The 27,236-nt window shown below is 41.5% G+C and overlaps 1 protein-coding gene across 4 annotated transcripts in view; it reads right to left on the bottom strand.

Moving 5' to 3' along the window:
• The window catches only part of kcnip4a (potassium voltage-gated channel interacting protein 4a), a 165,309-nt gene that overhangs the window by 78,504 nt on the left and 59,569 nt on the right, over positions 1 to 27,236 (bottom strand). The gene's annotated exons all lie outside the window — the stretch shown is intronic.

The raw sequence follows: 27,236 nt of genomic DNA, 5'->3' as shown, positions 1-27,236 counted from the left end.
TCACACTGGGAAGGGGGGGGGGGGGGGGGTCTGCAGGGAGATGAGAGAGAGCTCATGCTGAAGATAAATATTATGCCTGACTTTTAACTCCGTCTCCTGCTGGGAACGGGAACAATAAAACAAAGGGCTTGGGCTAGTCATCAGATATTTAAATGATGAACACGCAATCAGTGTCGACCGCACAAATGCTGACACACTGATATATGAAAGGGAATATTCCCTTGGTTACATCAACAGTAACAGATCCATTGTTACTGAAAAAACCTGTCTTTGAAGCCACAAAAGAACTCTGAGTTAAAATGTTAATGCTGTCAGTCATATTCATATCAAAGAGAAAAATAAAATAGAAAGATGAGAAATCTAGCAATATTGCATTTGAAGTAAGACCAATGCAATACTGCCGAGAGAATCTCCTGACTCCACGTGCAAGTTATTCCACATCCCGTAATACGACCTTTCTAAAAAAAAAAGAGATGGCTCCTCAGAGGTGATCCTGCCGATGCTTATTTGGCAGAAAGACTGGGAAGCAGATCCTCAGGATTATATGGTGAAGGTCATGTTCACATCTTCCCCTTTTCATCCTGTGCTCAGAGCAGAATATACCACAGCGATAAGAGGGTGAGGTGAGGTGAAAAATACTTCCCCTTACTGTACCACCCACATGCCATTCATTTTATGAACCATGTGACGGCAATCAAGTCTCCATCAGCACCCACTCCATTAACCTGCTTCCTGTCCGCTGCATTTACAATACAAAGTGTGTGATCCAACACTCACACACAAAGCAGTGGCCGTGCCCCCTCTGAAGGTTGAACACCTTTGAATCACCAATGTGCACTCATTTCTTTGTTAATGGAGTTGTGCTTAAGGAGTCTGACCAGCAACGGCGGTAATTACCTCAGCATGAGGCCGGTGAGGGAAAAGTGACGCTGAAGAAAGCTCTCTAGCTTAATGTGTGACCTGGGTTTTGATTCAAAGCTTAACAGGGATTTACAAAAGACAAAAGTCCATTTACAGAAAAAATGAATCTTTCCTTCACCTTCTCAGATACACCCCACTCTTCTGAGGGTTATTTGCTTCAGATTGTAATACACAAGAACCTAGTGGTTGTTCTGAAAATATAAAATGTCCTTTTATAAACTCTTAAGATTGTCTGTAGGGTACAAAACAAGGAAGACCAAGAGTCTAGAGCAGGGGTGTCAAACTCAATTTCATCACGGGCCACGTAGGGATTATGGTTGCACTCAAAGGGCCGGTTGTAACTTTAAGACTATCAGAATACATATTTAATATATATAAAAGAATGCATTATATTACATGATTTCCTCTGCATTGGATTATTATCGGATAGGGTAATAACTTCATAATTAACTACATCTGAAAGCAGAAGTCTAGGGCAAGTAATTGCAAGTCTCTTCAGTGAGAATGCCACAAAATGATTTAAAAAAAAAAGTCAAATTCTGGAGAAAAAAAAAAGAAAGAAGAAAAGTGACATTTTGAAGATAAAAAGTGACAAAGAAAAAGTCAAATTCTGAGAAAAGGGGACATTTGAGATGCATTGTGGGACATGTAGTTTATGGGCAACGTGCTTCTGTAAATCGCCATGTAACCGTATAATAAACATATTATATTCTTTCAGAGCTCTTGTGGGCCACATCAAATGAAGCCGCGGGCTGGATTTGGCCCCCGGGCCTTGAGTTTGACACCCCTGGTCTAGAGCTTCACATTTTATCGCTCTGATGTTCGTTCACAGCCCCAACAGTGGCTTCAGAAACGAGAATGTAACCGATTTTTATTTACAGTTAACCGTTTGTTCTTAGCATGTTCTGAGTTTAAAGCAAAAGCAGAACAACAGATAATAGAAACACTTTATCCAGTTATGTACACGTGTATATGAAAGGCAATCCCAGTTTGAGATCCAGGTTACATGAAGTTGTACCTGAAACTATGTGAGAAGTGTACTAAGGTAAAGCAAGAACTCTCTAACCCCTGTTTGAAGATCAGTCCAAATCAGCTGAGCATGTCTTTTCAAAGTGTTCCCTGATTATGACTTTAGAAATGACTTTTCATTCAATTAGGCCCTCCAGAGAATACAAAGGAATAATCAAACGTTTCTGGGGTAAATCATCTCCACACTCACCAACTTCAGGAAAACTATATGATTAGCTATATGGGATTTAAGAGAGAAATTGCACTGACAGCACAAGTGTAATTTTTTTAATAATAATAATCAGTAGATTTAAGTGCACAGAGCACAACATATCATCATGTACCAATAACTATCAGGCCTGGTTGTTTCAAGGACTAATGATCCATCAATCTGCTTGAACAATTAAATGCTTTTACATCTGGAGTCCTTGCTGCCGCATCACCTTCAGATGTGTGTCCATTATCCTGAAGCATTGTTCCTTCTTCCACCTCACAAAAACCGTTTTCTCTCCTGTTAATCAATTTGAAACCATCTACAGCACTTCATTAAAGTGCTGGTGGTCTGTGTGCGTGACTCACACTGAAGCCCCCGCAGTCTTTTGAACTAACACCGTGATGGCACCAGGGTAGCCACGGCCACAGGAAGCTGTGAATAGCCGTCCCTGCAGATGAGAGCGGTGACTCAGACAACTGAAGACAAACGCAAATATGTTGGGAAAGACATTATAGATACTTATAATAAAGCCTTTGTCCACTGTAATGTACGAAACACATGGAGCACGTCCAGCCTCACAAAAGCCATTATAATGTTGACAAATACAATTCTGCAAGAGGTAAATAGCAGGAAACCAAACCTACTTTCCTGAGAACATTTCTATTCTAAATTGTGAGTTTAATTATAGGTTATATTATAAGGTTTACCCCAATCTGACTCACAGAATGACATGTATCCTTTTTGTCTGAGTATATCCCTTTGAATTACAGCTGAAATATTAAACAATTTACCAATGAGTCAATTTATAGGAAATAAATCAACAGCTTTAGTGATGGATTCCGTGAGGTAACGCACAATACAATACATACATCTGCATGGTTGTTTTCAGAGAGTAAATTAAATGTCTTGCATCAAAATGAAGGCGTACAAATGTTACATTTTGGTATTCATGTACATATTATTATTGATAGAAGGCTACATTTTTATATATCTTATGTTTTTCCTCGACTGGGTGTGAGCATTTTCTTGGATATTCTATCCATGCGAGCTCATGTTTTCCTTTTCCCTGACACCATATCTATACTGCATTTATAAATGTTTAATGTTACTGGTACTCTATATATTTTTTAAATGTATTTGCCTTTTCTTAATAATGATATAAAGCTATGAATATATGTATGTGTTACTGCAGTGGTCCAGTTTCTCCAAAGGGTGATATGAAGAGGAACATATCCATATTGTCCTCTAAGTGGCATCACAACAATGTGGAGTATATGGACGGACAGTACAAGGAGTTCATAAGTCCAACAAAAAAAACAAGCTATATATAATCATTTGGAAGTACCCATGCAGTATGAAGATACATAAATCAATACATATTTAATTATAAACAGATCCTTAGTTGGTGCTCCAATTGGAAAGCTTCCAGTTGATTTCACAACACAAGTTACTGCAGTGATTCAGAGTGACACACAGCAGCAGCAGCAGCAGCAGAGCCGACATCTGATCAATAACACTGATGTGGGAGTCCCTCTGGTAACAGGAAGAGTATCTTAACCGATAGATTAAGAGACAGGAAGTGACACTGGAGCTATGATTCATTTGTGTTACAGTTTCCTCTTGCAGCAAGCAGACAGCGAGGGCATGCTGCTGCTGCTGCTGCTGCTGCTGCATACGAGCAACTCTTGTCCTTTTTTAATGCACACCAGGGTCATTAGGGTCAGCCGTTTGATTTATGATGCCTGATCAGTCAAATTGTGGTTTCAGCCAGGCCAAGATTTGTTCCATTACAATCTTATTGTTATAATATCTTACTTTATTGTAATTATTCTATTTTCTTTGATTGTATTGGAATTGTAAGTTGTATTATTTTAATGTTCTTTTAGAAATCTTGTTTTTCTCTCATGTTGTAATTCCGTCACTGATAGTAGAGAAGCATGTTGTCACTGTCATGTTTTGGACAGTAGAGGGAGCCATTGATTCATCTTGGAAAAAAGCCAATTAAGACGACAGCAGCTTCTCCATCTCCAAACATATATCTCAAGGGTTTTAAGTCAATATAAAGATGCTTACTTCACAATAATGTTATCTCACTAAAAGCATGACTCCATTTCCCCCTCTAAACAGTATTTAGATCAGATGCACTCTGACTTTGAGCGTCGGACATTACATGCGACGTCGACTTTATAAAAAAGATTAGGGGCCCTTGAGTGAAAAGCAATGTAAATAACAAGGAGCAGACAGGCTTTGTTTCCATGACGTCACATACGGCCTGCCAAAAGCATGCAAGGTGTCAGAACTCTCTTTGAAACAAACTACACATCTTTCATTTCACCATGTGTATTAGAAATACAACACACAGCTGACGGGAAAAGAAAAACACTTGACAGGAGGCGGTGATGATTGAGTTTGTTTGATGATGGTTGAAGAACACGTTTTGGTTGATTTCCTTTAACACGCTCTCTCAGAACGGCAAGCTAAGCAGCGCCTCTTAAAGAGGAAATGAAATGGAGATAGGAAAATGATTCACATTAAGCTTTAACAGCGGCAACTCATCAACACAAGACAACATGTGAAGATTGTTAATGCGTAGCGCTTCCTTCCTGGAAAATCGGAGAGAGATATGAGCGCAAATGTCTCCTGCAGCATATTGGAAACACGAAAATAGTTTTGAAAAAAACAGGATGGCATAAAAGCAGGTTTCAGTCACCGTATTTAAACAGCAGTTGGCGAGAGAAGCTCACCCTCCAGATGCTCATTTTGGACTTAATCTACAGCCTGCTGTTTCTAATTAGGGATCCATTACTAATGGTCTTTAGAGGACAAAGACACACAGTGGGTGTAGAGGTGCTGCAGCCTCAGGGGTGATGAGTGCCTCTGTACAGTAGATTCAATCACAGTATTATCGATGGAACAATAATCTGTCATTTATCCACACTCGGCGCTTTATTTGTTACTGCAGTCACTGAAATGCATGCTGTCACCAATATCCGCCTGCATCTGCAGAGCCACTCTGTCACTTCACATCCTGACCTGGTTAAACAGGAATATGCTGCTGCAGGGCCGCGGGTTGCACCCCCCACCCAGATGGTCTGAATCAGCGGGCAGTGCCCCTCATGGCGTGCTCCGAATCCAACTGCTATCAATCACACACAAATAGGGTCCAGAGAAAAAGGTTATTCTCTTCAAAAGGTGGCAGAAACACAAAAGCACCATTTTTATGTGTTTTCAACCCCAGTGAATACAATATATGTTGGCACTTACTTTTGGACGATAAAATATATCTTCCCTACAAGGTTGAACAGTTGTTTGAGGACATGAAGAATAAACAAAGCTGGATTTTGCAGGGCTAGGATGTGTATTAGTTACAAGACAAATCTCTTGTCTGTGCTTAAGAATTACCCACAAAACGATTATGTATTAGTCCCGCGGTTTTTAAAGAATAAAAAACAGAGATATGCGTTGATGAATTGAAGTAAATAGGGGCCGCATTGTTAATGTTGAACAATCGGGTCGAATAATTAAGTCTCAATTATCAATATATAATGTATCATACATACTACATCCAAAGCGTATCAAATAGTGCCTTTGTAGTAAAAATGCATGTGAATGTGAAGTAGTGAGCTTGTACAGTACCTGCTGAATGGGACATATATTATACATGATACATAGGAGTTATGTTAAGAGTTTGAAAAGGGAAGTTTACTTCATTTGATCAAGACTTTACCTCTTTCTTCAATTCTATGATCACCGTTGAGGCATGTTATAACAAATTAGTTTTCTTCAAGAATGCAAGGTTACACTCAGTGAGTCAAACATATCAGGTCATTTCAGAGCTGAAGTTTTCCCTTTATGTTTGTAAGCTTCCACGAATACGTCTGTGATTTCCCCTTTCCTTTAAGGGTTGCTGTCTGTAAACAGAGAGAGGCGCATGACTCAGCACTGCGATGCATTCGAGGACAGAACTCTCCCGAAGCCATAATAAACACTGCAGAGTCGTTCTGACGCACGATAAAGCACATCTGGCAGATTCAGTATCACACAGAAACAAAGAACTTCTCTTTACTGCAGTCCCAAAGCACACTGTTTCAAACTGTCTCTGTCCTGCAGCAAGGACACCGGCCAGTAACAGCCTCAGAAGCACCTGCATCGGGTATTTCTGTCATTAGCACAGCTGACATTGTTCCGCTCGCCCCGGGTCACTTTCTTTCATCACATCCTGCTGCGTGAAATTCAGTTCCTGACGAACACCAACAAAGACCGAGATTATGGAATTAAACCAATAAATAAAAGCAAGGATAATTGTGTGTTATTGGTGAGTAAATAACAGTGTGTTATTTTGAAAAGAATAACAAATTAGAAGGAAAAAAAGATTTTAAAAATACGAGGCTCTGAGCCCATGTATTTTCCTCACAGACGGCAACACTAAAGGTCTACAATAAAGACCTAAATGAATATTTGGGATGTTCTTGCCTTTAGATTCTCCCAATAAGTCCAAGTAGAGGGTGACTTTGCTGTGAAAAAACACATTTCCACCAAAAAAACGTTAGCATTCATGAAGTAATCTTCGTCATAACTAGCAAACTAAACATCATGTACATGTACTGCACAAATAATCAGAAATAAAAACTCATTACTCGCATAAAATGACATCAAAACGCATTTTAATGGCCAAATGAACCTTAAAATAGGCATTTTCCACCGAGAATAACACGAAGGTTGGCCATTGTTGTTGATCACGTGGTCTATGAAGGTCTATGGGACGCCCTGCCCGTAGGGATGGGAGTGAGAACGTGTGTGTGTGTGTGTGTGTGTGTGTGTGTGTGTGTGTGTGTGTGTGTGTGTGTGTGTGTGTGTGTGTGTGTGTGTGTGTGTGTGTGTGTGTGTGTGTGTGTGTGTGTGTGTGTGTGTGTGTGTGTGTGTGTGTGTGTGTGTGTGTGTGTGTGTGTGTGTGTGTGTGTGTGTGTGTGTGTGTGTGTGTGTGTGTGTGTGTGTGTGTGTGTGTGTGTGTGTGTGTGTGTGTGTGTGTGTGTGTGTGTGTGTGTGTGTGTGTGTGTGTGTGTGTGTGTGAGACACTGAGCCCACGCGGTCACATGTCAGTGTTCACCGAGCCATGCAAGACACCCAAACTATCCAAAGTGACAAAAAAGTGTCCACTGGAGCTGCTTTTTTATTAAATCAGGTGAAATATATCAGGTCAAGCCTGACTTAATCAAATTTGCACAGCTGGTCGCAAGAAGATCATAACTCTGGTTTTGTTTTCCCTAAACAATCCCCTCCTAACACGGTGGATATTGCATGTGATGAGCAGTGTTCTCTCACCGAATCATAACCAAATCAAACACGATGAACTCCTCCTGAGGTGAGGATGAACCCGATAAAACCTGCTGTGCTGCAGTTGTTTTGGGCGCTCATATTGCTCAATAAGCAATCCAGACGCCAGATGAAAACATCATTGAATGCTCCCTGATCCCAGCAGTAATAAACATTACTCCTCATTCCACTTCATTTCTGAAATATTAACTGCTGTACATTATCCTTCGGCGCACTACACACAGTGCTGTGAGTTTAGACCTCCCCTCAGCTTTAAAACACATGAAGTATGCACCGTTTAGAGGAGGGGGCGGGGTTATCCTGAGAGGGGGGTCATGCAGGAGAAAGAGCTCTGCACATAAAGCATGTGTAATGAGGCTGGTATGCTACCTGTGACCATAACTGGGCAACACAATCGCACAACATCAACAATTAGTAATACAATTCAGTTTGATTGATTGATTGAAAGCATTGATCTTGGCATAATGCAAGTATTCAAAATTGATAGTACTAGTACGCCTGAAAAAGCAGTTGTGTTGTGCACTTTGCAGATCCCAGCTTTGTTTTGGAAAGTATACATTTATAAAATAACGTGTTTTTACTTTAGTATAACTTATTTTTCATTCAACACACCGGGGGATCTCTCCTTAGTCCTCAGCATTGCCTGTGTAACTGCACAGTGACAATAGGTGCTATAATTACGGGAGGAAGTTGGGGTCGAACTTGGAACATTTGCGTTGACAGCCCTAGTTTTTACTGTAGCATTTACAAACACCAGTGGAACAAAGCAGCTGCATATCTTTAGCCGTACAGCACCGGGTCACAAACAGGACCATGAGTGACACTCATCACCGCCTCGGGCCACAATCTCAAATCTATTAGTCTGGCTCTGATGACAGCTCCTCTTCAGCAGTGACATGTGAGACACTAAGCGTGTCAGTGATGCCAACACATAGCTCTAGTAATAAACCACAGAGAGCAGGGGGAACCCGTTTCCCGGGGTGAATGGGTGACACGTTGCGAGCCATCTTCTCACACACACTCGAAACCAAGCGCTCTCCTTGCCAGCAGCTAGAGTAACACTGCAGTATCACCTCCTCTCTAATGGTTCCCACAGCGTGACCAGATTACGTGTCTGCAGTGTACTTTTCCTCTTGTTACTCCTGCATTTAGTTCACTTTCAGGCGCTGAGAACAAGTCCCTTTACCGTGTTATTGTCAGCGTTATCTGACGGACCATACGAAGACTGATTACAATGTGAAAAGCAGCCGTGGAGATGAGATTAGAAGAGCATTCCTTCTTGAATAGATGTGTTTACTATCTCATTTTAAAGCTGAACTGCAGCCAACAGCTTCTGGTTATTAATCCCTGTGGAGTCTTTGTTTAATGCCTCTCCATGTCACTGAAGTCTGTTTGCAATAAAACACTTGCTCCTGCCGGTGGAGTGCAGAAGCCAATCAATGACCTCCTTCACACCTTGCTTTACAAAGTGTCTCATATCCAGTGTTGGGCAAGTTACTTCCAAAATGTAATATATTACATATGACTTATTACTGTCTTTTGAAAGTAATAAGTTACATTACAATATTACTGTCTCTGAAATGTAATGAGTTACACTACTTTAGTTACTTTTGAGTTACTTTCACCAAAATAACCGCAAAAGAATGGCTAGGTATTTGAAATGCTGAAATGTAGTTTAGTGCAGCTCATTATGCATCCAGTGAAGGGCAGTGTGGATTCTTATTGTAAATTCTTAACATGTGACACGTTGTTAATACAGCAGTACAGACCACTGTCAAGGACTATAATGAAGGTTGCTAAGGAGGATCAAGAAAGAGAAAGGAAAAGAGGTTAAAAGACGGAGCGCTGGACGTCAGATAAATCACCAGAAGAAGGCAGACAGGAAGTAAACACTAACAGGACACGGAATGGGCTCTGTAGTGTGTTTAGTATATGGCCGTGTGCAGGCCCGGCTCCAGAACAACATGACTCAGGGTGCCTCTGAGATTACAGGGGGCGCAGCAGTAGCAGGTTTACATGAGCAATAGTGGCCGGCAACAGCAATGAGAAATAGCATTGATGATCCCCAATGAACAGATTATGGCATTTGTTATGTTTTGAAACCAAGCAAGTGAGAACATTTCAAGTGAGTTAAAAGTGGCGGGGTTCATAACCCTTTAGGAAACGCCCCCTATAGGGTCCGCCCCCTTTAGGATCCGCCTCCTGGGGCGGACCCTATAGGGGGCGGATCCTATAGGAGGCGTTCATAACCCTTTAGGAAACGCCCCCTATAGGATCCGCCGCCTATAGGGTCCGTCCCAGGAGGCGGATCCTAAAGGGGGCCTACCCTATAGGGTCTGCATCCAGACTCTATTGCATATTTGAGATCTTTAACAAGCAACAACACAGATTTAGTTGGCAGTAAGCTATTGAATATGTGTCCTGAATATCAATTTGACAGGCTTTCTTCCTGCTTTGGAACAATTTCTCACAATTGCTGTCAAGGTACTGTAGTTTTTGTAAATGGATTTAAAAATAAATTGCATTTACTGATATTTTTTGGCCGATTAAATCACAATCTGTCCTCACAGCATTATACCTTTTACATGTTCCATTGCCAGGTTTTCAGCAATGACAGAAACAGAGACTGAGCACTGCTGGCCACAGATTGTCTTCTGAGTGAATGATGCAGTAAATATCCTGTCGGGCTAATTCTGTTTCACAGACCTCACATCGACAGCAGGGAACAAACACTGTGATTAATGCGGTCGGTGTCTTCTCACATGCAGAGACAAAGAAAAGGCTATTGTTTCTCCACTGAATACGGAGGAGAAAGCTCAGCAGAAAGGCAGATCCCTTTCTGTGGCTCAGATGTGTCACATGTTGCGTCTAAAGGTGGGGTAAGTTTGAGAAACCGGCTCGAGATACACTTTTTGTTATATTCCATGGAATGCTCTTAACATCCAGATAGCAATGAATATCTTAAGTGCTTTGACAAAAAATCCGTAAAACACGTCATCTGTGGAAGCCATAGTTCTGTAATAATCACGACCAATCATCTGAGCCGGCCCGGCTAAAGTAACTGGATGGCCTACCTGCCTGTCAGCCTTCCATCGGAGCACAAAGTTATCTCGTGCCCTCATTGGTCATGTGCGCGTTCGTGTGTGTTGGAGGAGGGGCTCTGTAAGGAAGTGGCAGATCTTTTCCGGTTGTGTATTTTCAAATTCTAGCGCACTCGAGCTGGTTTCTCCAAAATTACCTACCCCACCTTTAATATATATACAACATGCAACAGAAATATAGATTTTCACTCAAAATGTATACATTTAAAACTTAAAAACTTGCCACAGTTTTTCATCCACATGTTAATGAACAAAGTAATATAAAGCCAACCAGCGCAGCCAAACACTGCAATACTTCTTTTCCATTCTGGTTGATATTCCAAAGACACCAAATGTGTTTGCCTGAGCTTTGGAGGAATGTGCAAACAAGACAACTTGAATATTTCCTTTTGAAGGAATGCTGCAGCCCTGCATATTTGTACTCAACAGCTGCAGCTTCAATGAAGAGATAGAACAAGGTAATAAAGAAAAGACAGTCTTAAAGAGAATATGTCATTTTTCCAAGTTTAAAGCTATTTCAGAGGAAAACCAAAGGCAAAGCTGGACATGAATGTAAAAATGTAAAAACTTCCGTGTACATGAGACAAAACACTAAAGAATGGAAATCCAATTACTTCTGATTATGCCGGACATTATTGAGGCATGTACGATGACACAGCAGTTAAACCACAATGTAATCATGATATGAGTTTACCTTACAGCAATCTATCTTTGACAGAGGAGATGGTACAGTAGCAAAGTCAAGATGACCTTGAAATCCACCTCCTCACGTTGTCATAGTGACACTAAGTTGACCTGTCGTACCTCTCAGAACAAAGTTGGGTTCCTGCTCATACAAATGACATGGAGCAGACTCGACATGGCTGAATTATGCATCGCATGGTAAATACTGTGACAGTGTACTCCTTCTGGAGACGTTTCAGCTCAACGTAAGGTGAACATAAAACAGACTTCTGGGACTTAATGGAGCAGGAATCATTTGTGGACAACGTACTGATGCTAGAGGCTGTTGTTTCAGGCGTGTTGGCTGCTTGTTTAAGTGATGCAGTCATGGCTCATTTACAATCCAGCTGTTAATGTAAGGGGACACGTGGTGGGACTTATTATTAAAATGACAAGTTTGCCAACATGGATGGATTACTGAACAGACCAGGGGCCCGAGGACTCAGAGGACCTGTATACAGGGCCTTTTAACACTTACAGTCGGAAAGAGCTCAGTTAAAAGCAGGAATGTCTACTGAAGCTACAGGAAGATTTCAATAAAGACACAGACAGCCTCTCTTATCAGAACAGAACATCAGCTGCACTTTTCTAACAAATACAAGCAGCTGCAAATCCTGCTTCACCTACAAGATGTTACTAAAAAAGGACGCACAACAACAACACAGAGATGCGAGCTGAGTGTGAAAAATGGTATAAGACGTAAAAAGTGACACAAAAAACCTCTTCTTTTGTGGAAAGAATCACAAAAACACAGACTATAAATGACTACAGTGAGAAGAGGACCAAAAAGAGACGCAAACTGATGATAAAGCCATGCAACAATATGGAGATGTAAAGAAAATGACCTAAATGCATGGAAACTATATGGATGTATAGACAAGACTAAAAAGAGACGCTTTTCTCGACACCGGAAAGGTCAGGGGCCTTTTACATCACCGTGCACAGGGGCCAGTTTTCTAATAAAACATTCATAAAGGCAAACATTTGTTATCCTTGCATGCTAATCTCTACCCTGCTGAGTTCCCCTTCACCGATAGCTGTCGGGCTGCTGCAGTTCCGAACAGTGTGGTCCCTCTGCAGTATACGGTGCCATAAAACTTGTGCAAAAAAAATGAAAACACACACAAAGAAGTTGAGATACCTTTGGTGCTTCAGAGTCAGCGTACTCCTTCACCACATCCACCCACCGACTGTACTGCATGTGACAAATACAGTGAATATATCCCAGCACTGCACTACCCTGAGGGAGCGCTTCGTTCATAACACCGGCTGCGGGTACATTTCATGGATTCAAATCAGAATTTGTTTTTGGAAGCAGTCCGTCTCTCTGCAGGTATTCACTATTTGCAGGAGTCATTAACAGTCACTCACTCGATGCAGGTTTAATGCGAGTGCAGTTTAGCATGTATCAGTCACAGCGGTACATGCCCACGGTGCTGAGAGTTAATAAGTTCATTTACAGCAAAGAGGAACATTTAGGGAAGGCCACATTTCCTGCAGGCAGTGTGCAACCACAGAAATACTGATCGAGGAACACTTGCACGCACGAACACACACCACACTCAGATTTATATGTGCTTCAGGAAAGTGGAAATTGGGATTTTAATGTGGTAAGGGCCTGCTGCACCGTGTCATCTATCTCTGGTGGAGGACACTGTGAACCTGAGCATCATCTTCACTGCTCTCTAGGAACGACTGGAAAGAAAATAACTGCCCGTCTGAGGTCAGAGTGACAACTGTATACATAAAAGCGACATAAAAAAACAGTTTCACATGATCTAAGTAAGTAACAAATGCTTGCTTTCATGATTTTGTTCCGAATTCAGATCACATTCTCTAAAAGCCAATGTTGTTTCATCCGGTTTGAAGTCACAAGCCAAACAAATATTGAATTGATGGTTATTTAAACAAGGGGAAGCAGCATAACTTCACATTTGCCAAACTGGAAACACCACATGTTGAGCATTATTGCTTCATAAATTACAATTATGAAAATTGTTATTCATTAACTTTCTGCGGAGCTTAATTGGCTCATCACTTCTGCACAAACTACAGCTGAAACCGCACATAATGAGGTGACTTATTGGCTCAATTGAAATGCAATTAGTATACTCATGCGTTACCTTTAAATGCTGCTGCGTGTGGAGATTCTTCAGCTGCATTCATCACATTTCAGATCAAGCGTTGCCTGCTAACAGTCAACAATGTAACTTCATTGCACCAGCTTCTCTCAGGCAGGAAGTGTGTTTTCTCTGCTCATTTCCAGGATGAATAACATTCATTGGTGTATTTACAGCTACGAGCAAACCGGCTTATAACCAAGACAGTGTCTCTTCATATTTCACACTTAGTAATCTACTAGTCACAGTGAGTGCAGACAGACTGACTGACTGCTCAACAGCTCATTCACATTTTACAAGTTCGATAATATTCTTCTAGTATCTTGCATCTGGAGGTGTCTCTGTTATGGCAGGTGTCCATTCTGTTGGAGTATGAATGAGTGCCAGCTGCAGTCATGTTATATGTACACCGTGTCCTGACATCAAGGAAATAGTCTTCACTGTGATGACACATGCTGCATCCGACTGTAACATGTTCTGCTCCGTCTCATCAAAGAGAAAATATTCCATCTTATTTCATGGCGTCACAGCGCTGTTCTTTATCTTTGCTCAGGGCCAATCAGGAGCTAGAAGAATTTCATTTCCTATCTTCACAGCAAAGCAAGAGAAGTTCATCTGAGAGCATGTAAGGACTGAACAGATATCGTTTATGTCTCTAAGGCAGGATGGGAAGGATTTCAATCAAACAATGAAATGAGTTGTTACCAAGGAATATTGATCAATCACAAAAGATGTAGTAAAAACACAGATATTTGTTCAGTGCATAACACAGGGAAGGTCATTGAAACTAACATATATATTCTTCTATACAGTAGCTAGAGCTTTTTCTTCAATAAGCCCTCAGGAATTATTTCCCTTTCTAGCCAGCTAATTAAAATTTTAATCTTGACAACTCGTGCCTCATTTGCCAATTTTTCTCTCATTTATATCTTTTACTCTTTAATTTTGCACCAAAGTCGTGGGTCGCTGTGTGATATTGAACTAACTTTATACAGAGCCAGCCTATTTTACAATCAGGAAGGATCCACACTGAAGTCCCACTTCTGAGAGGATCCTGTCCTTCATCGCCTGAAGGATGGAAAACCTTTACCCTCAGCCAGGAACACGCTCCCTTTTTCATTCTTGCCCTCAGACATGACTTCCCCATCAATTATTCACACTCCTCTGATTGCCAGACGTGGGGAATTGAATTTAAACCCCAAAAAATGCTGGTGCAACAAAAACCATCGGTCAAACAAAGTTGAAGCTTTCAGAAGTGTAGGTTCAGAAAGGAGAAAGCCACATTTCCCTGCGTGTTCTTGTTCGTCTGTACGAAACAAAATATTAAATAATAATGAGAAGGCATTTGTTTTGACACTGAACAAGGACCTTGTGTTTTCTGTATGCATTGCTGGAGTGTAGGTCTCTGTTGTCGATGAGTGGAGTCAGGCTGAGGTCTTGAATAGGAGATCAGCAGAGCGATTTTAAATGATCCCATACATAAATCTAACCCAAGGAATAGTGGGGGTGCAAACGGCCTGTTGACCACAGAGAATCTACTGGGAAGAATATAAATGATTCCCAGGAATTCAGGGGTGCAACCATTTTTGTTGTTGTAATGCTACATTGTAAACAACGTATCTGGGTTGGTGGCGTGTGCTGCAGTGGGTTGAGCGTTGGTGTTGGGATCAGGGGGTCACAGGTTCAAACCCCATTGCAGTCAGCATGTCGTTGTGTCCCTGGGAAGGACACTTCACCCCAATGGCTCCTGTGGGGATTGCCCACAGTATTGAGTATGTTAGTCGCTTTGGATAAAAGCGTCTAACAAGTGACATGTGATGTAATGGGATAGGTAATGTAATGTAATGTAATAGGAAGAGCTAGTTGACATTAGCCGAGTTGATCCTGTGAGTTGAATTATGATATGGTTTATACAAATGAGCATTGGGCAAATATAAAATATAACGTTATCAATGTAGATTTTGGCAAGAAACCGGAAATGTTTCACAGCAATATAATATACATATTAGAGAGGAGTTTATGACCTCTTGAAGTTCCTCCAAAAAATGTATGTTGGGATTTATTTTTGGGTTTTTAATAAATGTGTTGGTGTAAACTACAAACTCCAAACATTTACATTTCTGGTATTGTGACTTCCCTGCTAAAGACTGATTTGAGAAAAAACTATTTTCCTTTTGACATTAATGGAAAATAATGTATTCAATCTGAACCACATGCAAAAGATTGTATCCAAATGTCAAGGACCAACATTGTCTGTCCTCATGATGGCAGGCAGATGCACCGTCACCGCCCACACAGCCACAAGTCCCCTTCAAATGTACGAGTACTTTGACTGTTCTGTCAAAGCAGATGCACCTGCACCACCAGCAGCAACTCACAGTGACAAGAGCCCACTCACTATCCCTGTGACACACACACACACACACTACAGCCTCACGGACCACCTGCTATAAACAGAAAAAAGCTGCAAGTATGGATATCATTAAAAAACAGTCAACAGACATACACCATTATAGAACAACGTGCAGTGCTCCTACAGTAATGTCTTATTTTGATAGTCCATTATAAGAGTATGGCTGACTGATCAGACTTGGAAAGCGGGCCGTCAGTATTAGTATAGGTTATACTCATGCAGGGGTTATAAAACAGCAATCAGAACCGCAGTGCGTGAGGAGACTACGGAAGAGTGCAGGAGAGTAATGTCTGCTACTTTGTGTCAGTCATTATGGGACTAAATTACGATATGCAGCTCACATTCAGCTAATCCGATTATATTCTTTTGCCTTTTTTCAGGTCAAGTTATATTCCCTTCAAGTTACAGAGAAGCCCCACGCATTTCCCCCAAATGCCTGCTAAACAAAAATAAAATGTATTTTCTGCTATTCTCTAATAAAGCAATCAAGTAAACACACGCTTGTACCTACTCTTTCTCTAAATACTGCAGCCCTACAGCGTTTCAAGGTTAGACTCTTTTCAGGGTATTTCCTATTTGCCTTCATGTCGTTACTTGTTTGACGCAGTTTTTACATTACCTTCTATTTAACATCTCAGGGCATACATTTGTATTTTCTGTATAATTTGAATGAACCTGCAGGGCTATATGTGTTCCTTAAATATGCGTTTACTTCAAATATCCTTCGTACTACAGTACATATCACGGTCTCATACAGCCACAGGGTCAAGGTGAAAAATCAGTAGCACATGCAGTGATGAAAAACTAACGTGTTTTAACATAATTAATCATATTTGTCGTTGTTTTAGTTATAGATTGTGTGTTAGCCGAGCTAAGGTTATTGTATAGCTTTAGAAACCTAAACCTCTCCCTCAGCACAAATACAATTCCAAAAGTATGGAAGTCAGCGTATGTCCTGCCTTTACTGAAAGGAGGAGAGGCAACTATTTTAAATAACTATAGGCCAATCTCTAAATTGTCAGTTCTGGCTAAGGTTCTTGAACGCCTAGTGAGTGAACAGGTAAAGGAGTTTTTATGTACAAATGACATCCTGTCTAAACATCAGTCAGGATTCAGAAAGAAACACAGCACCATCACTGCCACAATGAAAGTGGTAAATGACATTACTAGTATTTTAGATAATAAGCAGAGTTGTGCAGCTCTGTTTATTGACCTTTCCAAAGCGTTTGACACCGTTGATCATCTCATCTTAAAGCAGAGGCTACTCAGTATTGGCCTATCCAGCCTTGCAGTGGGGTGGTTTGTGAACTACCTCTCTGATGCCCCTTTCACACCAGCGCCTTTTCAGCTCCGGCTCGGAGCTAGAGCCTGAAAAGCGCCGGGTTTTCCTGTTCACACCGCAGCGGCGCCGGCTCTTAGCTCCGGCTCTTAGCTCCGGAATCCGCTTCATTTCCAGCTCCAAAAAATTGTCGGTCCAGAGGCAAGAGCTTTGGAGCTAAGAGGCGACGTCGCTTACGTCTCTCTTACGTCGAGGCGTGCAGGAAACTAAACCCACCTCCCATGGGTCGACTGTTATGCCTGCCTACAAGCAGTAGTGCCTATAAACACACTTTATAAAGTCAGGCAACACTAACCAGGCTTCGTGTGATTCTGTTTATGTGTGCCTTACTTTGACCATCCGTTCACTGTTATCGATCATTGTGGAGAGAGGCAGACGTGTTGTTTTGTATTATTGCAGCTATCGGATGCAAGTAGTCAGTTTAGCTTCGGTTGCTATGCTAACATCACCCGTTTTATACCAGAGAAACTTTCATAACAGCGTTGTGATACCAAACAGTGTCAATTCAGACTGACAAACATTCACTTAGGCTAAGGGGAACTGGGGATATGCATCAGCTGCTTGTGTGAGTCGGACAGTACTTTAGAGCGGCCGCTGCAGTGTGAGCTAACCGGGAGCTAACGGGAGAATAAACTCCTGTGGAAGAGCAGCACTGCAGCGGTCGGTAAATGCTGCAGAAACACATTAATAAACAATGAACCACGGCACTCTGGAGAAAAGTATAAGGTTGGAGAAGTCGTTATTCAATTTATTCTGGCTTCGTGTGATTAAAAGCAACACGATCATCGACCCGACGCAGTTGTTGCTGTTGTTGTTGTTGTTGTTGTGAGCGCCGTAATGGCTGCCGTTGGGGGGGCAAATCAGCGATGTAAACGGTGACGTCATGACGCAGCAGGGGCAGCTCTGGGGCGCCAGTGGGCGGTGTGCACAGAGCGGGAGCAGAAAAGGGAAACCGGAGCTGAACCAGAAAAGCTCCCGCTCGGAGCTAGAAACTGAAAAGCGCTGGTGTGAAAGCCGCATGAAAGGTCCCAATGTGTTCATTTTGATGGACTATCTTCTGAGTGGTTAAACATTTCTAATGGTGTACCACAAGGTTCTGTTTTAGGACCTCTTTTATTCTCCATATATATTAACAGCGTAGGTGATAATGTGGATGAAGCTACTTTACATTTTTATGCGGATGATACTGTGATGTATTGTGCAGGTCCCTCCATTAAAGAGGCTGTTGTTAAATTACAGGCTGTTTTTAACATTATTCAGACTCAGCTCTCTGAACTAAAGCTTCTTTTAAATGTGGATAAAACCAAGGTAATGCTCTTTTCAAAATAGATATTAGATATTGTAACTACGCAAGGAACAAAACTTGAAGTTGTTGCCTGTTACAAATACCTTGGTATCTGGCTTGATGATTGTCTCACTTTTAAACTTCATGTCAATAACCTGCTAAAAAAACTGAGGGTTAGGCTAGGTTTCTTCTACAGGAACAAGTCCTGTTTCTCGCTTGAGGCCAGGAAAAGGCTAGTCACTGTGACCTTTGACCTGTGCTGGACTATGGTGATTTGATGTATATGAATGCACCTGCCAATTGCCTGGTCAAGTTAGATGCTGCGTATCACAGTGCACTGAGATTTGTGACAAACTGTAAAGCATTAACCCATCACTGTACCCTGTATGCAAGGGCTGGCTTGCTTTCACTAACTGTACGGAGGCTCAGTCACTGGTACATTTTTATATACAAAGCCATGTTAGGGAAACTTCCATCTTATATCTGCTCCCTGATCTCACGGAGAATTGTAAGTGGCTACTGCCTGAGATCGAATGCTGTGGTTTTATTAAATGTGCCAACTGCTAGGACTGTCTTAGGGAAGACAGCTTTTAGATGCGCAGCTCCTCTCTCTTGGAATAGTCTGCAAATTAAATGGAAACTGAACAATCTGGTGCCACTAAATGTTTTTAAAGCTCGGTTGGATGCTACTCAATCGGAAGCTGTTGGTACCTGTTTATGTGGATAATTATGTAAATGATGCTGTATGATGTCCTTTTGTTGTTCTGTTTATGCTTTTATGTTTCATGGGGAACTACTTGAGCAGGTCTCCCTTGGAAAATAGATCAATGATCTCAATGGGATTTTATCTGTATAAATAAAGGTTTGAAATGAAATGAAATGAAATGAGAAAGCAGCTATCTATCAGTCGGTCGTCAGGGATTTAAATAAAACTGCTTTACCCTAAAATCAGCAGTTTATGTTAATCAACACCTCACCTGCCGTTATAATGCCAAGTTTACATTTGGACCTCTCTTCTTCATTATTCTGAGATTTAGTCACCCAACCAAACAGTCTATTTTAACATGTCCCGGCTTGTAACGGTCAGATTGGCTGCGCACATTGATCGTTCTGTTAAAGGACACGTAATTGTGGGCGAGTGTGGTGCTGTGATTGCCTCTGGGCTTCTTCAAAATCAATTTGTCTGGTTGTCACTTGGGGCCGGGGCTCAGAACCCGGAGTGGGGAAATGTGATCTCTCCTGGTGACGCGAGCAGCGCCTCCACTTCGTCTGTTTGTGGGAGTTCGCTCGCTTTAGAGTGAGCGGGCACCGCAACACTGACGATCGATAATGCTTTTGTTTTGAGTGTGTAGCGTACTTGGTGTTTGTGCTTTGAAGCGTAGTATTTCAGAAGTGACTCACCAGCTTCACTTTGCAGCTGGGAGTCTGAGGAAACATGTGTGTTAAGAAGATATTTACAGTGTAGTTCAACACAAAGTAGACTTCCCTGTGCAGACGTAAATAAATCCTCTTCTGGAAAAGCTTTGCTTGCTCCCCATGATCCAGAGAGATTTAACAACTTCACTCGGCCAAATCTCTTAATCAGCACAAGCTCCTCAAACCACTGTTCAATATGCCGATACCATCCTGTCATACAACACGCCTTCACCAAGAACAATCCGTAACAGGCCCATCTGTGCCAGGTTAAATGTAGTTTCACACATCATGCTGGCGTTTTTCTCCCATAAGATGACATGTGAATGTGTTTTCAGTGTACTCAGAAAACCTCAGCACAGAACCCAACGCAGCATCTTCAGCAGAGAAATACTTTCCTCTCCTGTCTTCCCTCTTTAGAACATGTTCCCGACATTGCTCCAGGGTTTAGCCAGACATTCAGCACCAGGCCCATTTTTCGCGTGTAATGGGGTCCTCATTTAACATGAACCTGGAGGTACTATGATGTAGTTTGATGCCATCACTTCCATAAACTACTTAAAGGAAGGATGACACACTGCAAAGCTTCAGAGAGAAAGGAAATTAATGAAAACAGAAAAAAGGGCAGATGTAAAGCTGTTCTCGTTTAACCTTTGCTATCTTGCAGCTAGCTAAAAGGGTCATTTTAAATCTAACTCGTGACTTTCTCAAGGTGAGCTCTACGGAGGACTCAAATGCATCTTGTGGTCTGGTGAATCACAAGGACTGATACATATTAAAGAATTGAAAAAAATGTGTAATGCAGTAAGTTTGCCAAGGTTGTTTTCGGTTCATTGTGTTGCGGTTGATGGTCCTCATTCTCATGAAACATTGTGAAGATACTAAGTGATACTAAGTGTAACCAAATACGTTTTTTAATCAAATATTAATTATGACAAAAAGTAATCAATAGCTCCTATTTAGGGTCTTTCAGTTTAGTGTTTTGGTTCTGCAGACAGCCTGAAGTAAGGAAAAAAAGCGAGCTAAAAGGGAGATTGAATATTAGACTTATATTCACCTGGCCATAAACTTAACTCAATAAATGCTTGTGTTGCTCTTTGTTTGCTTTACGTTTAAAAATAGGAAACTGTTTTGCCAACATATTCCACCATACCAACTACTGTATAAATGATAAGTCAAAGCCGTTTTAAAAGCTTGTCGGGTTAACTCCAGAGAGCCAAAAACCCATTAATGCAGCGTTAACAGTCTAATCAGTTCAGAAAGAAGTCTCTGTCTCCGAAATGTAATACAGTCTTTCAAATGAGGACGTTACATTTAAGCAAATCCATGATACTGCATAAACCCAATTTAAATTGGGTCTCTTGTTTTAGTAGATTATATTTCACAATTGCTGAAGTCAAATTCTATTTTCATGGGATCTTGATAAAAAGCAAATTAGGTAAAACAGAGATTAGGAACAACAGGTTGCTGGCGTCTAATCGTTTTAATAATACTTGATCAGAACCCATGAGTGTCTGATTACACAGACAATAGCAGTGTGAAACATGGCGGATACATCCAGCCTCCTCCTGCTCTGAAACCCAGCACCAGCCCCCTGCATGGCAGAGAGTATCAGCCTCCCACTGCGGGGGGGCTTTGATGGCACTTTCCATCAGCACACTGTGGAGCACACAGCTTCAGGCGCTGCAGACACTAAGAGGAAACTGGCTCTCCGAATCCGCCCATCACGTACGAAGTGACAGACTGTTAATCATAGAGCTAAGGAAAAGTTAAAGCAGGACTCCAATTCAAATTCATAAAGGCCAATCTAAGGTGGGAGAAGTTAAAAGTGGGCAAGTTTGCTTATTTGATTGAATTATGGTTCTACCTTATACAATTAAAGATTTCACAATAGGACATATAATACATTACCTCAGTCCTAATGTCATTACAGTTAGGCTTAAGGATACTCACACAGCAGACACATACATAAATGCATGCAATACTCGACAATTTAGGAATTTGTTATAAAGTCGCTTCGAGCAGGTTGTTCTATATTCAAAGAAGGGAGGTTTTACTACATAGTTTGTGCAATGTAATCTAAAAGATGGATGGGTGAAACTACACGGTGTGATGTGATGGTGATGAAGGATACACTTGGTTTGAAAATTAACATTATTTGCTGCTTGGTTGAAACCCCACAGTCTTTTAGATTCCTCTTTAATGGCAATATGCAAATAGCACACTGGACCACACGCTGCCCTCTTTCAGGGAGCTACCAAAAGGTTATATTTATTTGATGTGAGGCCACTCAGAAATCCATATGCAGCAAAAGCATGCTTGCAATTGAATATAAAAGGGATTGAAGAGATGAATTACTTACAGTACACGAACACATTCATTAAAGTGGTTGCAGAATATATGATAATCAATACAATACTAATCCAGATTAAAGCCAAAATAAACTATGTGATCTTACTATTTTAGCTGACTGGAGCTGCTGCAATTTTGGGGATCTAGGAAAATATGGGACTTGGTCAGAATGAAAATCAGGTGTATTGACAGTGGCCACATTAAGGTATAAATCCTATTTAATATCGATATTTTCAGTTTTTTTCTTTGTTAGAAATTGTCACGAGATGCAGTTATTAATTAAGAGCACTGTTCTTGTGTTACTTTCTTTCTTGTCTGTTAACGTTGGCATGGAGGAATGGCTTCCCCCTTAGAGAATACTTTTTTTCTGGCTCATTCCCTGGCATCGAGTGATACACCTCACAAAGGACAAGAATGGAAATACAGGAAGCTAATTTTGCTTTGTCTGCATCTCTATCTACTCCCTCAGCGTTTCCATCTCCACTTCACTGACTCCCCTCTATTTACGCCAGCAAAACTCAGATTACACTTTTTTCTTTGCCCACAAACAGGAAGCAGTTTTCAGTGTTTGGAAGAGATTACAATTGCACACTACAGGACAGGCTGACATGAGGGGAGTCAAGCAGGAAGACCACATCTGCTACTACACACTGTTTACTGAGTATGTTCTGTTTGGTTGGTTTTAATGCCTGTCATAAACTTCACAGACGAGTAAAATCCTTCATCATGGATTTATAAAGCGTTTGTGCCCACAGCAAGGCTCAGCTGCATTTATTCCCACAGACTAATCCACAAATATATGTAGATTACCTGTTTTTTCTACGGGGTCTGGCAACGTTTTTTTTGTACAACAACACTGCAACTGCCAATGAGAGATTGAAATAATCTCTTACACATTAGTCTTTGTTTTATCCTTTTTTTCCAGCTAGAACATGGGTTGAAGTTTGACATATCTAAATCCTTATGGTCATAATGTCTGCCTTGACTACTTTAAGACATAATGGATAAGGGTTGTTTGTGGTACCGGCAAAATAAATGCAGACAGATAATACAAACATGTAAAAGTCAGTTCCTGTGTATCCGTAGTTCTGTAGTTTAATAGAATATATTAACTATTTATGACCTACATCTGTTAAAAGGGCCCCACACACCTGTCGCAAAACAAATCTAAACAGAAGAAGGGACTATGTTTTACATTTGTAGAGTGGATCTTTGTGGCGCATATGCACAAGCACAGTCATATGAGTAGTTTGATTGATTGCAGTGGAAGCAGCGGCTCAGGCCACCAACAGAAAATACTATAAATCTGCACGATGTCAGTCGCTTTACTGCCCCATCAATTGTTATTAAGCTCAAGGTACAAAGAATATTTAACCAGATTTCTCCTATTGGAATTCTTCCAAGAACCAAACAGAAACCATGGTAGGAATCCTTATGGATCAAGCCCATTTACACCAACAATAAAATAAATAGCGCTTATTAGCACACAATAACTCTGTTTTACTATTGCACCATGCCATCTGTTCCCATAAATTACACTACAATCAGTTTAAGCAGAATAACAGGTTTAGAGGAAAAGGCACAGATTTCCGTTGGGGCCACAGTTAAATTACAGAAGAGAAAGAAAAATGACAGTAGGACGAAAACACGGCGAAGAACCTGAAGGAGGGATGAGCGTAAAAGGGCGATCCATCCTCATTAGGGACAATCTAATGTACAGTATGGAGCAGCAGTGAGAGGCAGGAGGACGGTCAGTGTGATCTGTGGAGCTTTGGTTGTGTTGGAGAAGCTCAGGGAAATACTGTAAATGGTAAACACAAATACACCTTTCCTCTGTTGCTTTGCATTTAAATTGAATTTGCGACTGTTTCAGTGATGCCTGGAAAATGCAGGAGACTGTAGAGAAAGTCTAAATGACACCTTGCTTCCTCGAAGGACGCTCTGTTTCTCCGTGTGTCATACATCACCACCTTGACACTCTGCAACGTTCTCACATCGAGCTGCAACCATTTAATCTGAGGGCGGCATTTTGCTGTGTCATTCCTAAATGGAAACAGCTCAGCAAACCTGTGTCACCTGCTTTATAAAACGATTTGTAACGCACCCTTTAAGGGCCCTGCAAGTTGGAAAACATAGCAAGAAGGCCACTTATACTTCTAAAATACACTATTGGAGGTCCATAAAATCTGGAACATGATCATACTAATTTGTCATGGTTCCCACAAGCAAGGATTTTAAGTTCATCCTAGCACAGATGCAACATGTGAGGCATTATAATAATTCTTTCAAGGTCAAGATCAATTTGCTTGATGTCTGATGGGTGGAGACATGGCTCTTACCTCATTCACACCAACGCAACTCCGGTTCATGCTCCGTGCTAGAGCTTTTCAGGTTCAGAACCGGTTCTTCGGTTTGGCGGAGGCTCTTTTCACACCGCCCAGAGTCCGACTGGTGCTGCGTCATTGCGTCATCGTTTGAGTCATGACGTAACCGTTTGCGTGCCTGCTTGATAAAGCCAAACCGCTCGGAAACCCCTCACAGCCGACACCGACAACAACAACAACAATGGACGATTGTGCTCCAGCTTAAAGTCCAGAGAGTAAAGTCCACCATATAAACACTAACAAATCCTTTATGAAGCCACCCCATTTTCTCTGATTGACCTCTGAAGAAGCAGCAAATTAAACTGGTTCTATACTTGCAACGATAATCGATTATTTGATCAGCATATGCATTATCAGCAACTATTCTGATAACCAATGAATCATTAAAAGTAATTTTTCATGCAAAAATGTCAAACAAATCAGTTTTCAGACTCCTAAATATGGACTTTGAGACACTGGGATGGCCCTCCTTCACTATTACCAGATAGTACACAACAGTGTTGTAGTCAAGTCACCAATTCACGAGTCCAAGTCACCCTCGAGTCACCACTCTTCGAGTCCGAGTCCAAGTCCGAGTCACCAAGGGAGAGTCGTAGTCGAGTCCGAGTCCAAGTCACCCAAGGAGTGTCCAAGTCGAGTCCGAGTCCGAGTCATCATTACCTGTGTTCGAGTCCGAGTCCAATTCACTTAAGAAGAGTCCAAGTCAAGTCCGAGTCACAAGTCTTCATGTATTAATCTTCGTGGATATATGTTTTGAAATGTAGCTGCTCCTCTACATTGCTGTTATCCTGTCTATTGAACTGCTGTGAAGCGAGTTTGGCTACAATTCTTGTAATAGGTGCTATACAAATATAAAGCTTATTTCTAATATTAATATTATTATTATATATAAATAAACTATATTTAAAATGAGTTACCTTTTAGAGAAGTGATTATATTTGTATGCCAATATTTTCCTATGGTAAAGTTTTCGTTTTGCACTTTTATTTTGATAGTAAAATCGGGACTCTTATTTTGAAGGAACTTTTACGGGTTAAATCAGTTTACCGATAAAGATTTATCTCCAGAAAGCACATGGCTACTTAGCATGCAAAATGACGTCATTCTGAATGTTAAGTATGTGCTTTCGTTATCGGCTGAATCTTTATTTATTGATTAGATCATGTTACTCTGATGATAGTGTTCAAGACAGCCTATATGTCTGAACTCGATCCTTAGAGTAATGTGTTACGGAGCCTTCTCTTCTATATTGTTTCCACATAACGAGCATTTTGCGCTGCTCTTTTCCAATGTGGAAGCAGAATGTGTGAAAGCATACAGCATGATGCGGGGTGTGTCTGTAGACATCTCTAGACTGGAACAGCGGGGCCCAGTACGTGAACTCGCCATACAGGATAGAGGACATCAGACTCCAGAGAAAATGTGCTCGAGTCCGAGTCCAAGTCGGAGCGTCAATGTACGAGTCGAGTCCGAGTCATCGTGGGGGGGGGAATTCACGAGTCCGAGTCCAAGTCATCCTGTGCGAGAATTCACGAGTCCAAGTCCGAGTCGCGTCAATCAGTGCGCGAGTCCGAGTCGAGTCACGAGTCCCGAAAATCGGCACTCAAGTCCGACTCGAGTCCGAGTCCAGGACTCGAGTACTCCATCTCTGGTATATAGACTATTTATCCATTAATAAATGGCAGATTAATGAATTGTGAAATAATCATTTGGTGCATCATCATTTAGCACATGCATCTGATTATAGTGCGCACAGATTATAGCAAAGTCGATACAACAAGGAAACTAAAACAACCATTTCTCTCAAATATTGTTCACAAATCTGAAAAAGATCTGTGATAGTGAGCACTTGCACAGGTGGCTGGCCACAATAAAAGGCCACTCTGAAACGTGCAGTTTTGCTTTATTGGGGGGGTCTGGGGGGGTCCGAAAACCAGTCAGTATCTGGTGTGACCACCATTTGCCTCACGCAGTGCAACACATCTCCTTCGCATAGAGTTGATCAGGTTGTTGATTGTGGCCTATGGAATGTTGGTCCACTCCTCTTCAATGGCTGTGCCAAGTTGCTGGATATTGGCAGGAACTGGAACACGCTGTCGTATACGCCGATCCAGAGCATCCCAAACATGCTCAATGGGTGACATGTCCGGTGAGTATGCTGGCCATGCAAGAACTGGGATGTTTTCAGCCTCCAGGAATTGTGTACAGATCCTTGCAACATGGGGCCGTGCATTATCATGCTGCAACATGAGGTGATGGTCGTGGATGAATGGCACAACAACATACGCCTGCCCATACCATAACCCCACCACCACCATGGGCCACTCGATTCACAACATTGACATCAGAAAACCACTCACCTACACGACGCCACACACGCTGTCTGCCATCTGCCCTGAACAGTGAAAACCGGGATCCATCCGTGAAGAGAACACCTCTCCAACGCGACAGACGCCATCGAATGTGAGCATTTGCCCACTCAAGTCGGTTACGACGACAAACCGGAGTGAGGTCGAGACCCCGATGAGGACGACGAGCATGTACTGTAGATGTGTCACGATCTGTCTGTGTTGTGTTTTGTCTTGTCTAGATCTGTTTTTGGTTTTCTGTCTGCGTTGTGTTTTGTCTT

The sequence above is a fragment of the Pseudochaenichthys georgianus genome, chromosome 18, assembly GCF_902827115.2.
Source record: "Pseudochaenichthys georgianus chromosome 18, fPseGeo1.2, whole genome shotgun sequence".
Lineage (NCBI taxonomy): Eukaryota > Metazoa > Chordata > Actinopteri > Perciformes > Channichthyidae > Pseudochaenichthys > Pseudochaenichthys georgianus.
This window is presented reverse-complemented; position numbering and strand designations above follow the sequence as displayed.